The following is a 13653-nucleotide window of genomic DNA, read 5'->3' as shown; positions in this document are numbered from 1 at the left end:
TCACCACCAATTTACTGAATGCAATTAACTTTGGGGACTAAATGTTGGCGGAGACAGTGTCGCCCACCTTTCATAAAGTAATGTTAAATACACTAATCTTTATTAATGCACGAGAACAGGTGAATGCATTTATTAAATTGTCAATGAACGTTCACTGCTGGAAATAATAATTATTGTTCCGAACATTTATGTCATTCTCCTTACCTGCTGGAAGATTTAAGGTTTGACGTTTCTTTATTAATGTCACAAGTAGGCTTACATTAACACTGCAATGAAGTTACTGCGAAAATCCCCGAGTTGCCACATTGTGGCATCTGTTCGAGTACACTGAGGGACAATTTAGCCTGGCCAATGCACCTTACTTGCATGCCTTTTGGGACTGTGGGAGGAAACAGGATCACCCAGAATAAATCCATGCATACTGAGGGAGAATGTGCAGACCCCACACAGCCACTGACCCAAGCTGGGAGCCAAATCTGTGGCCCTAGCGCTGTGAGCAACAGAAATTACGACTGTGCACCTTGATACCCAATATTCCACAAGAGATGTATAATTCAAATTCATCACACTTTTTGCGAAGTAAGCCATTGGAAGAGACTGCTCCAGCTATAGACTTAGCTCTGTCATAGCGTCACGGGAAAGATCTTTGCTCGGTCACACTTTAAATACATCATGTGCTTGTAGACCAGGTGTTACTGATGTGCAGTGTCGTGCCTGTGTTGGAACATTTACTCCAGGCAACAACTTCTCCATGTTCCATATGTCCATATCTTTAACGTACTTCAGTCGATCTCGCTAAACCATTCAACGTCAGCACGCAAAGGACTATAGAATTTTGGTGATAACTGGCTCTACAACAAAGCTCTTAATATCTATTCACGATATAAAAATGATAACACACAATGATACACGGTAGCTTAATGGGCAATAGTTGTGGCAGAGCTAACCTTTCAAAAATTGTCCTCCTCAATCACCAGAAAGGGTGACATATGTAAAGGAAACCAATCTGAATTGGATGTGTTTATTGTGCACCCACCATGTTCTGTAAATGGAAAGATGCAAGTGATCATTTTGAAATCAATTTCTATAAAACGTGACACATTTCACAAAACACACGCACACCAGGATGCTCATTTTTGTTTGTTCCGCCAGGATCACTCGATGGTAGAAATGAGTTAAAATGAGTCCAAATATGGATACAAATTTTAAATTAAAAGGTTAATAGAGAGTGTGTCCCCTTGACATCGAGGCAACATTTAACCATTTGTAGCATCAAGGAGCCCAAGAGAAACTGCAGTTAATGGGGATCAGGGGGGTAACAGTCCACTGGCTGGAGCACAAAGGGAGATGGCTGTGGATGTGAGTGGTCAATCATCTCAGTCACAGGGTTTTGCAGGAATTATTCAGCTTAGTGACCTAGCCCCAAGCTTCAGCCATCAATAAAGTTCATATGTGGGATATTCACTGATGACTGAACAAAGTTCAACACCACTTCCGATTCCCCCCTGTCACAGTATTTGTCTATATCAAGCAAGACTTCAAAAACATTCACTCTGGGGCTACTGACTGGCAAGTAACATTAATGCCACACAAGTGACCCTCTCCAATAGGGCAGATTGCAATCATCTCCCCTTCACACTAAGTAGCATTACTAGCGCAGAATCCCTCACTATCAACACCCTGGGCATTATAATTCATGAAAATCTGAACTGCATTTAAATCATGTGGCTACAAGAGCAGGTCATATGTCTGGAGTTCTGCGGTGAACAGCTCACCTCCTGAATTCCCAAACCCCATCCATCATCTACACGGCAAAAGTGAGGAGAATGAAATTAAAAAAAACAAAGAACAGTACAGCACATGATCAGGCCCTTCTGCCCACCAAGTCTGTTCCAACACAGATGAATGAATATTCTCTACTTGTCTGATTTGTGCCATTCAGAAAGCTCAACACCATTCTGGAAAAAGTGTCGAAGAATACCCCACCCACCAGCTTCCCAAAGCTTGTCACCACACTCTCAAAGGAAATTATGGTTTGGGAACAAAAGTTGACTTTATCAGTGACGTCAAAATTCCATGAAGAAATGTTAAACATATCATATCTCTGCTCATATTCAACTCGCCTCTGACTCTGCCTGTGTTACACTAGGCTCTGCCCAGATGACGTTCCAAAAGGCCCTGTTACTATTATAGTTTCTAAGTTATGGCTGCCATGTTTCTGCTAATCTGACAAGAGGCCACACCTTAATTCTTACTGCCTCAGAACATGTGTACTTAACTGGAAATAATGTCTTCATTCATTGCACGTGGTCTGTAATATTGATTTTGCTAATAGTTCATTAAATGTTAATGATCTAGGTCTTGTTTAATTTAATGCTTCACCAGTCCATGTATTTGATTATTTAAGACTGTCATGTATCAGTTTTAATGTACTTTGCAGTACCTCCGAATTGCTTCATTGTCCGAATCTCAGTGTGCGTCTTGTAACAACAATTACTATAAATAAAGTGGGTTCTGTCTCAGTTTATATCAGTCGGGGTACTGTATCAGTAATTATCACTAACGCACTGGACTCTGTCTCAGTTTATACCTGTCTCAGTCCTGTATCAGTAATTATTACTAATGTACTGGGCTCCATCTCAGTTCAAATAAGTCTCGTCCAGTATCATGAATTACTCGGCACTTTCTCAGTTCATGTCGCACAGGTTCCTATGTCAGTAAAACTGCGCGGGACACTGTCTCAGTATTTTTTTCCTTGAAAATGTCATTTTTTAATTTTTTTTTAATGGAATGTCAGTGTCATTGGAATTTGGCATTTGACCATCCCCACATGGCACTCGGCACAAACTCATTTCTACTTTGTTGGATCAGGCCGTGTTCATTTTGAAATACAGTCTGGCTCTGTTAATACTCTGTTAGACTAGAATTCAGTTTACATTGCGCTAGACATTTTATCTGGAAGTGTAATATTTGATACTGACTCTGCATATATCTCAATAAACTGTATCAGTGTTATTTCTGCACTTAACCATGCCTCTGTTTGAATTATGCCAGTGTTACTAGAGGGTTCCGCGAGAAGAAGATAATATGTTGGGATTAAAAACATTGCTATCAGGCAGGATCCTGAAATGGGCAGAATCTGATCAACAGTATTTAGTTGGTTCAATCTTGTAGGACCGACGGGCCTTTTCCTGTGCTGTAATTTTCTTTGATTTTTGTTCTTTGTTGACATTGCATTATACACAGGGCTTGGTATCCATTTTCAATGCAGTCAGCTGAGGTCGATTTCAGATGTCGCTTCTTCTTTTCCAGTGTCTAAATCCTCATAGAGTTTGCACTTGCAGAAGGATGCAGAGAATTGTGTTCTTCCAGCCACTTTAATCATCACTGGCATTGACCAGTGCATTAAAAACTGAGACAATGTCCAATGCAATATAAACGTGCACACGGTCAATTGCAGAAATATGACTGCATCCAGTTTGATCCAAACAGAGACAGATCTAAGATAATATAAACGGAGACAACGTCTCACTTTATAGAAACAGAAACATTGAGATGTATAATATAAACAGGGACAGCGTGTAATTTAGTACAAACAGATAAAAGATTCAGTTTAATATGAGTAGAGGCAGGCAATATTACACTCTACGTGCAAAATAAAAAGAGTTAGGGTCTAGTGAAAAATAAAGAAAGACATGGCCTCAAATATAAGCTGACAGGGGGAAAATGTACTGTAATTTACAGACACAGATTCAATCCCAATGAAATGTGCAGAGATGGCTGACTGTCACACCAAACAGGACATGAGTAGCATGGTGGTTAGCTGCAGAATGCACAATTCCCTCTGCATTGCCAAATTAAACTCTCTCAAGGCAGGAATCGTATGAAATAGTACAAAGTGAATTTCTCTCTAGACTAACTGAATCAAATTTCTCCAGAACAATACACTGTCTAGAAACAGAGTGAACCACCCTCTACAAAGTCTGGTCAAACAAAGTGAAGGCAGAAAGAGAATGGACTCTCTTCTACGTAAAACCTCTCCTGCACTCTTCCTTTAGCTATTCAGGAGGCAGGTGCTAGGTACAGGGGAAAGATTGTCTACACAGTTCAATAAAACATACCCAGGTCAGGTACAACTGAGATTAGATATGGTTTAAATCTTGATATGGACAAATTCATATCAAACATCCAAAAGGCACCTACATTGAATTTAGATGCAGAGTAAATATTCTTCGATATTGTCCAGTCAAATACTCCAAGGACAGGGACAACACCAGCTAAATCTAGGGAAAGATCCCTTAGTGCTGACACATCGAATTCTTATCATTAGGTACAGCCGAGGCTAGATACAGAAGGAATCATAGAATATTCCAGAGATCTTTTACAGTAAATCTCACTGACGGATTCCAATTCATTGAATTACATTATTTTAGAATCCTATAACACTGGCTGAGAGAATACATTGGACAGACATTGACTTTATCTGTGGAGTGAAGACGATGAACCATCGTGGAGAGACAAGACACAGAACCAGACAGGAGAAAGACAGAGAAAGAGCTGAAACACAGGAGATACTCTGTGTTTTCTGTGTCATTTTATTTCGGGATCAAATGTATTATTTCCTAATTCCGAACATAGATATCATCATGATGTTTTTCCTGACATAACTGATGAATAAATAATGTTGAAAAACAACCATTACTGGAATCCGTTGATTGATTTGCATGGTTATCACTATTTCTGTGCTGTGTTGGTGGGGAAACATTTGTTGTGTTTTTGTCTGTCAACAATCTAATTTGAAACTGCTATTTTTATATTTATTTCCATAAATACCCCACTGTTTATAATGAAATGTTCAAGACAGCAAAACCAGATAAACCGCCACTTATTGATCAGTTTCAACTCAAAATAGCGATTTATTTTAAGAATATTAACAGTTGGTTCAAAATGAATAGAAACTTTTGAACATTCATAACACCAGTTTTATTTAATTAAAAGAAAATGATACATTCCATTTCAGAATTAGAGCTGAAAGTTCTGTTGTCACAATTAATAAAACATCTGTGAACAGGCAGATATTCCACTGAATGTCAATTTGATTGAGGTTTTAGTCTGTTTAAACTAAACAAGTTAAATTAAAAAAAAAACAGAGATCTGATGTCTGAAGTACTCCTGTTACAAATAGAGATCACGCTCACACAGGGAAGAATAATAAAAATAATCCAGTGTGGTTATCACTAAGGGATACTATTAGCTTTATTGCCTCACAGGCGACGGGGAAGCGGATTCGATTCCAACCTTGGGTGACTGTGTGTGGTTATCACATTCTATCCATATCCATGTGGGTTTCCTCCGAGTGCTCCAGTTTCCTTCCACAGTCCCAGGATGTGCAGGTTAGGTGAATTGGCTCTGATAAATTGCCCCTTAGCGTCCAATGATGTGCAAAGTAGAAACATCGAATCCCGACAGTGCAGAAGGAGACCATTCGGTTCATCAAGTCTGCACCAGCTATCCAGCAAAGCATCCTTCCCAGGTCCAAGGTGGATTGTCTCTGCTCAATTTCTTATTAATGTTAGACGATGTGTAGGTTCGGGGGATTAGCCTGTGATTATGCGTCGCTGTCGGGATAGGGTGAAGGCTGGACCCAGGTAGGATGCTCTGCTGGAGAGCCGCTGCAGAGTTGTTAGACCGAATGGCCTCCATTTGAACTGCATGGATTCTATGATGTTATGTTGTTGTGATCAGGCACAAGCTTGACCATGTTCGCATTAACCTCAACGCTTCCAAAGAATTACAACGTTCATTGTGGTGGAACTTGCATTTATAGCACACTTTATCCGACCTCATATCGTCCTAAAGTTTGAGTGGCGTAGGCTGGAAGGCCGAAGGGCCTGTCTCCTGTGCTGTATTGTTCCTTGCTCTTTATTTGTTCTTAAAACTCACTGATGTCCTTTTGCTGAATTTAGTCACTGCTGTCATGTTGCAAATACAGCAGGTAATTTGCGTGCAACAAATTACCACAAACCGAGATGTGATAACTTGACCGTAAATGTGTGATTTCGTTTGAAGAATCAGTATTAAGAACATAAGAAATAGGAGCAGGAGTAGGCCATCCAGCCCTTCGAGCCTGCCCCGCCATTCAATAAGATCATGGCTGATCTGTCGCTGCTCAGTTCCACTTTCCCGCCCTCTCCCCATAACCCTTAATCCCCTCTCCTATCAAAAACCCATCAACCCGCGTCTTAAAAATATTTAGCGAGGCAGCCTCCACCACTTCAACGGGCAGAGAATTCCAGAGATTCACCACCCTTTGAGTGAAGAAGTTCCTCCTCAACTCCGTTCTAAACCGCCCCCCTTTTATCTTGAGGCTGTGCCCCCCAGTCCTACTGTCTTGGAGAGAACAGTTTTGTTCTTTAGAATTATATCAATGAGATTTTGCATCCTGGCATCGATCTTTAATGTGAATCTAGTTCTCTCTCTGATGATGCACATTGACCTGTTGAGTAACATTTGTGTTGTTGTCGTTTTAGATTTCCAGAATCTGCAGCACTTTACCCTGTTGTTATTGATCCAATGGATGTGAGCATCACTGACAAAGCCAACATTTAGTTGTCCCTGTTGAGAAGGCGATTGTGAACCACCTTGTTGAAACCTGCCCTCTGGATGATTTTATTATTTGATTTTCTATAGCAGCTTTGATACAAATGACTGGCCTACCCGGCAATTTCTGTAGTGGCAAAGGGTCGTTTCATTACAGTGGAACTGGAGCCTATGTAGGGCAGACAGGATAAATATAGGAATCTTCCATTTCCAGTTATTTCCAAAGTGAAGATGTCGTTTGAAGTATAAAAACAAATTACTGCAAATTAAAACCAAAAGACAAAATACTGGAAACTCTCAGCAGGCCTGGCAATATTTGTGAGGATTGAAAAGAGCTGACGGTTCGAGTCCAAGTGACCTTTTGACAAAGCTTCTCTCTCCTAACGGATGCTGCCAGAGTTGCTGAGATTTTCCGATATTTTCTCTTTACGTTGTTTGAAGTGTCTTTGGGCAGAGTAAATAGTTTCTAAATCTCTGGGGCGGAGGAATTGTAGGTTGTTCCATGACTATCATACTGAAGAAGACACTGAGACTGGTTATAGGGACTGGTCAGACCCAGACCATACTGTTGCTGCCAATATTGAACGCTGTGTCTTTACAGATCAGTTTCAGGGAGCGTCAGGGGCGCCCGGTTTCTGCCTCTGGCTGAGTCAACACAACCTCCGATTCGACACTTTTTAAAATATGAAAAATAAACTATGAAAACAAAACGTCACGCACCCCGGGCATACTGTCTCATCTTTTGCCATCGGGGACAGATACAAAATCTGAGGACACGTACAAACTGATTCAAAAACAACTTATTTACTGCTGCAATCAGATTACTGAATGGATCCACTTCGCACTAAATTGATTCTTTTTTTCTAGGCCCGAGCTATGACTGCAACATAACATTCTTCACTCTCTCCCGTCCTTCCCTATGTACGGTATGCTCCGTCTGTATAGTGTGCAAGAATGAATAATTTTCACTGTGTACTAATATATATGATAAGAATAAATCAAATGAAATCAAATAAAATATATCAAAAATACTGAGAATTATTCCCAGTTAATTGATTGCTGGCACTGGAACATTCAAGAGAAAGACTAACACTGAGGCAGTGAGAGTGAAAAACATTGTAACGTCTCTGCTAGTCCAAGAGGTGAAATTGCATTTGAGCATCTGTATTAGAGAGGAAAAAAGATTTTAAATTAAGCCCCTTCATTTCTGCACCCCTTCACAATGAATAAACATAAAGAAGATTGCATTTGATTATCAGGATAAATACGTCAGTCTGATTAGCAATAATTTTGTGTCTCTAACACATTGCAGCAAAAATATAATTCATTAGAGGAATTATTATCGATTTATGTAACTAAAAGCTGGGATGATTGTATTTCCGGTGTGAATAGCTATCACTGTAATTTGAGAGCGGGTATATGAAGAAGAGAATCAATGGCCTACTGTTAGTGTCACTGACAATTCATCCACAAGCTGAACTAATATATTCAGGAACTGGCTTCGAATCCCAGAACAACAGATGGTAGAATTTAAATTCAGTAAAAACATCCGGAAATAAGAATCTACTTATGATCATGATATCATTGTCGATTGTGTAAAAAAAACTATTTGCTTCACTAATGTATTTTAGAGAAGGGAATCTGCCGTCCTTAACTGGTCTGGCCTATCTGCAATACCAAAGCCACGGCAATGTGGTTGGCTCTCCATTACCCTTGGCAAGAGTTAGCCAATATATTCTGGTCATCCAGCGGTGCCCATGTTCATAGAATCTCTACAGAGCAGAAGGAGGCCATTTGGCCTATCGGGCACGCACCAAACGCTATTTCTAATCAGGCCCTATCCCCAACACCCAACTATATTCACTGCTAAATCCCTTGACATTATGGGTCAATTTATCATCGCCAATCAACCTAAGCGACACATTATTTGACAGTGTGAGTAAATAGGCAGACAACTGGAGAATGTGCAGACTGCACACAGGTAGTGATTCCACATAGACCAAAATCTGGAACTGAAACTGTGTCCCTGGCGCTTTAAGGCAGAAGTGCTTCCAAAGATGCCACCGTACAACTCACAAATACATTCAAAAAGAAAATCCTCATATGATGCAATGTTACACCTTATATTTCCCCAATAGCTACTTGACCTTGTGAAAATTAACGGTGAAAGAAAATTGGTTGACTTCTGATTACTTGAGTTGACAGAGAAACATGAAATTAAAATCAACTTTGGACAGAGAATTTAATGAATCAGAACGGACACAGGGATCAGGAAAGTTCTCCGTCAGCATCCAGATCATTGCAGCTCATTTTATCAGCCAACCGCTGTCTAACATTCACTCGTAGTGTGAAAACAGGATATCAGGACTTTGCAGCATATTGCACAATATCACAAGAATAAATGTTTTTCCTTCCACTGGACCAGGGTATGAACAGGTCATTTCTTCACAGATTAGCAGCTACGAGAAGGACTGGTAATGGTCGAAATCAGATTGTGCTGCACAACAGAACATGGTGCTAATCAAATGTAAGAGAGGGGCAGAGCACTGAGAATATTCCAAGAATCCGCGCTGTTCAAGGCAGTTATATGGTTTCCTTCTACTTTTAATTATTTTCATTTTTGGGCCATTACACATTGGACTGAGGGATTGGGATCATCAAAATCTCCTCCATGCATATCATTCCGTAGCTCACAACATGGCTTTATTTGTTGAAAGGGCATTTATTTGGAAGTTATAAAAATGAAATAGCACCTGGCCAATTTACTAGTTTCTGATATTGTTTAATCACATAGTGAACAATGCATTCATTTAAAAAAATTGCTGAGAAAGAGCGCCATTTAAAAAGTGTCTTTCTTGTGGAAATCAAACAATTATTATATTACTAAGTTCCAGTCTACCCTTACAGATTCACGTTAATCTGTCCGACGCAGTATTTGGCAGCAGTCCAACCTGCTGCCAAACACCCGAAAATATTTACAGGAAACATCTGACGGTGTTTGTTCAGTAACTCAAAGATCTGTTTACTCAGTACTGAGCGCTTGGCTGTAAGCCAACTTCAAACTCTTAGCATTGTCAATGGGGCCTATTTATAAACAAATCTGCCCAGCAACAGTACTGCAGGCAACTTAATTGTTTTTTTAAAGTTGTAAACCTATACCAATACTTCCCATTTCTTAGGAAAATAAAGTTTCCAGCTTCTCCGGCACCTTGGTAGCAACAATGATGATCTCTCCAACACAACCAAACACTGTGATCGTTGGATAGAAATAAATACAGGCAGATTGCGAGAGTTGATACAGAGAGATGGTATATTTTATACTACATAAACATGTATGCTTGTGTTTTATTTCATTTATTCTCCCATGGGATGATGGCTGGGAAGGCCAACTTTTGTTTCCTGTGCTTAACTTATTGACAGCAGAATGGTATCCCAGGGCATCTCAGAAGGCATTGCCCAATTACACATACTGCTGTCTGTCTAGAGTCACATCCTGCTGATGGTGGATCTTCAAATCGAAGCTGGAAAGAGTGAAAATGATGAGGTTGATGAGAGTGGATTGTTATATTTGGAACATTGTGAAATTGATTTGTGCACAACTCGACATTTTCCAGGCAAAGCAATCAGCCAAACACACACCCACACATTCTCTCTTGTTCTCACTCTGTCTCACATATTGTCTTTTTTCATATGCACATGCACCTAGACACACACACACACACACACACACACACACACACACACACACACACACACACACACACACACACATATGAATACACACATTTTCCTTCAACTTAAGACTCTACCTTGCCTTCCTGGGAGGCTTCAGGGATAATGACCCCAACTATCTTTCAGGTGGAATGATGAAGGAATAAACGTTCCCCAACGCCATGATTGCCGATGTGGACGTTGAAGGTGCCATGGTCTCCAGCAGAGCCTTGGTCAACATTCTTCCTTCTAACCAGGATTAACACAAATACATTAACATGAATTGAGGTATTTTACTCTGAGGCTGGATTGGCAATATAGGAACAGGAGTGGGTCATTCAACTCTACAGACTCGCCCCGCCATTCTTTAAGATCTTGGCTGATCTGTAACCAAATTCCATGCACCTGTCCACGATCCATATCCCTTGATAACCCTGCTCAATTAAAAAAAAAACCTTAGACTTAAATTTAACAATTGAACCAGCATCCACCGGCGTTTGAGGAAGAGAGTTCCAAACTTCGCTACTCTCTGTGTGTAGAAATGCTTGGTATCAACTCTCCTGCATGGCTTGTCCTTTTTTTAAAATATGGTCCTTTATTCTCGTGCCTTCAACAGGTGGAAACATTTTATCCTTGTCAACTCTGTCCTTCCCTGTAAATATTTTGTTGATTTCTGTGAGCGCACCCTCCAAACTTCTGAATTCGAGCGAAAAACTCTTAATTTGTCTCAATTCTCCTCGCAACCTAACCCCTTAAAATCAGGTATAATTCGTGTAAACCTGCGTTGAACTCCTTCCACGGTGAACACGTTTCCAAAGTTTGTTGCCCATACCTGCTCAGAGTTCTGTAATTGGGGTCTAACAAAGATTTTGCACAATTGCAGCACAACACCTGCATCCCTATACCCCTACCCTTTAGATATGAAGGCCAGCATTCCGTTGGCCTTCTTGGCTGTTTTCTGCATCAGTTCGTGGCATTTTAAGAAGCTCTGCTCCGGCACTCCAAATCTCACTGGACATTAACTAAATTTAACTTTGTACTTTCTAAAAAAAACTTAATCAATATCAGTTGGATATTTGACTATTTTTGTAACTATTTAAGTCGCTGATGAATATTGCAAATAATTGAGGCCCCTAGATAGATTCCAATGGGACACGAACTAACCTACATTATTCAACAGCGTACATATGCAATTCTTTGCACCTTAAATTTTGGCACCTTCCACAGAAGGCGATGTGGTATTATATTTATGGGTGTGAGTTCTTGATACATTAGTATCATTCATCATACCTGATAACGATATTGTCACAGTTAGCTGTAATTGTAGAGTTTTGCCAGCAGATGGAATTGAAATCTTGATCATTCGGTGATTCAGGCACTGCTTCAATAAATACTACACCGGACTCTGTGTCCATTCATTTTGAATTGGCCTCCATATGTACATATGTGGAATGGGCCCTGTCTCTGACTACAATATAATATATCATATGGCACCTTGTTTCAACTAATTTGCACCGGTACATGTCAATGTATACATCACACCATCACTCTGATCCGAATTTTTACCGGTAGGATGTAACGTTGCAGTTCTCCCGCGCACAGTCCTGAATGGTAGTTTTTAAAAAAAACGCAGCAGCAGCCTCAAAAAAAAACACCGCAATGTTTAAGATGGGGAGCTTGGCAAGAGGGAAAAGAAAGAAGAGTGAAACAATTGTTAATATCTTCAGCCAGAAGTGCCAAGAGGATGCTCCATCTCGGCCTCCTCCTGAGGTCCTTAGCATCACAGATGCCAGTCTCCCAGCAGTTCAACTCATTTCACGTGATAACATGGGAAGATAGGGACAGGATAGGGACAGGAGTTGGTCATTCATCTCCTGGAGCCCGCTCGGTCATGCAATATGTTCATGAATGATTTGTGGTCTAACCCCATGTTAAAAGCATTGGGCACTGTAAAGCTTGTTCGTCCTGACAATACTTCAGCAACAATAATAACGATTTTTGTTCTGTGACTAGTTGTGTCCCAGCCAATCTATTCAAGTACAGCTATGACACTATCAAAGACACAACATTGTAGAATTTTGGCAGTCTTGCCTGATCGCAAAAGGCAGGACAAATTCAACTCGACCAACTTCCGCCCAATGAGCGGAACTCAGTCAACACAGTAGAAAGTATCAAGGATTATTGAATAAGCAATAATAATAATGGTAATAATAATAATAATAATGGTAATAATAATAATAATAATAATAATGGCAATAATAATAATTTGGTCAGTGATGTTCTGTTTGGGTCCCACTAGGAACACTCATTTCCAGAAATCATTTAAACTTACTCCAAATATAGTGGAACTAGCTGATTTAATAAAGTGAGGTGAGAATACCTGCCCTCGACATCAGTGCAGCACTTGACCGACTGTCACAGCAAGGATCCTGAGCAAAGCTTCAATCAATGGGGATCCGGGGGTAAATATTTCACTGGCTGCAGGCATACCGAGCACAGAGTAAGATGGCTGTGGTTGTTTAAAGCCAATCATCTCAATCACAGCGGTTTACAGCATGGAAACAGGTCTTTCGGTCCAACTTTCCCATGCCGCCCTTTTTTAAACACCAAAACAAATCTCTATTGTCTGCATTTGGCCCATATCCTTCTATACCCATCTTACACATGTAACTGGCTAAATGCTTTTTAAAACACAAAATTGTAACAACGTCTACTACTACCTCCGGCAGCTTGTTCTAGACACTCACCACCCTCTCTGTGGAAACAAATGCCCCTCTGGAAACTTTTGTTTCTCTCCCCGCTCACCTTAAACCTGTTCCCTCTAGTTTTAGACTCCACCATCTTTGGGATAAGATAAAGACTATCTTGCTGATCTGTGACCCTCATCATTTTATAGAAATCTGTAAGATCACCCCTCAGCCTTCTATGCCCCAGAGGGGGTAAAAAAAGGCCCAGTCGATCCAACCTCTCCTTATAAATCGAACCATCAAACCCCGATAACAACTTAGTAAATCCCTTCTGCACTCTTTCTAGGCCCGCATAACTGCAGTAAGACTTCCCTAATTCTGAACTCATGTCTTCTTGAAACAAAAGCCTTCCTAAATGCTTCTTGTACTTGCCTCTAAAATTTCATTGAGTGGTGAAAAAGGACACCCGGATCCATTTTTACTCACACTTCCTAATATATGTTGCTTTCGGCTTTACACACCAGTATATAACTATATATTTACCCACGTTGTAAGGCGTCTGCTCCGTGTTCACCCATTCACTCAAATTGTCCAGATCACATTGAAGCCCCCTTCCCTGCACCCCTGCCCCCCAGCCCCCCGCGCTACCCCCAGG

The sequence above is a fragment of the Carcharhinus amblyrhynchos genome, unplaced genomic scaffold, assembly GCF_965287045.1.
Source record: "Carcharhinus amblyrhynchos unplaced genomic scaffold, sCarAmb.v2.hapA scaffold_38, whole genome shotgun sequence".
Lineage (NCBI taxonomy): Eukaryota > Metazoa > Chordata > Chondrichthyes > Carcharhiniformes > Carcharhinidae > Carcharhinus > Carcharhinus amblyrhynchos.
The sequence above is the reverse complement of the archived record's forward strand: the minus strand, read 5'-3'. Positions refer to the sequence as shown.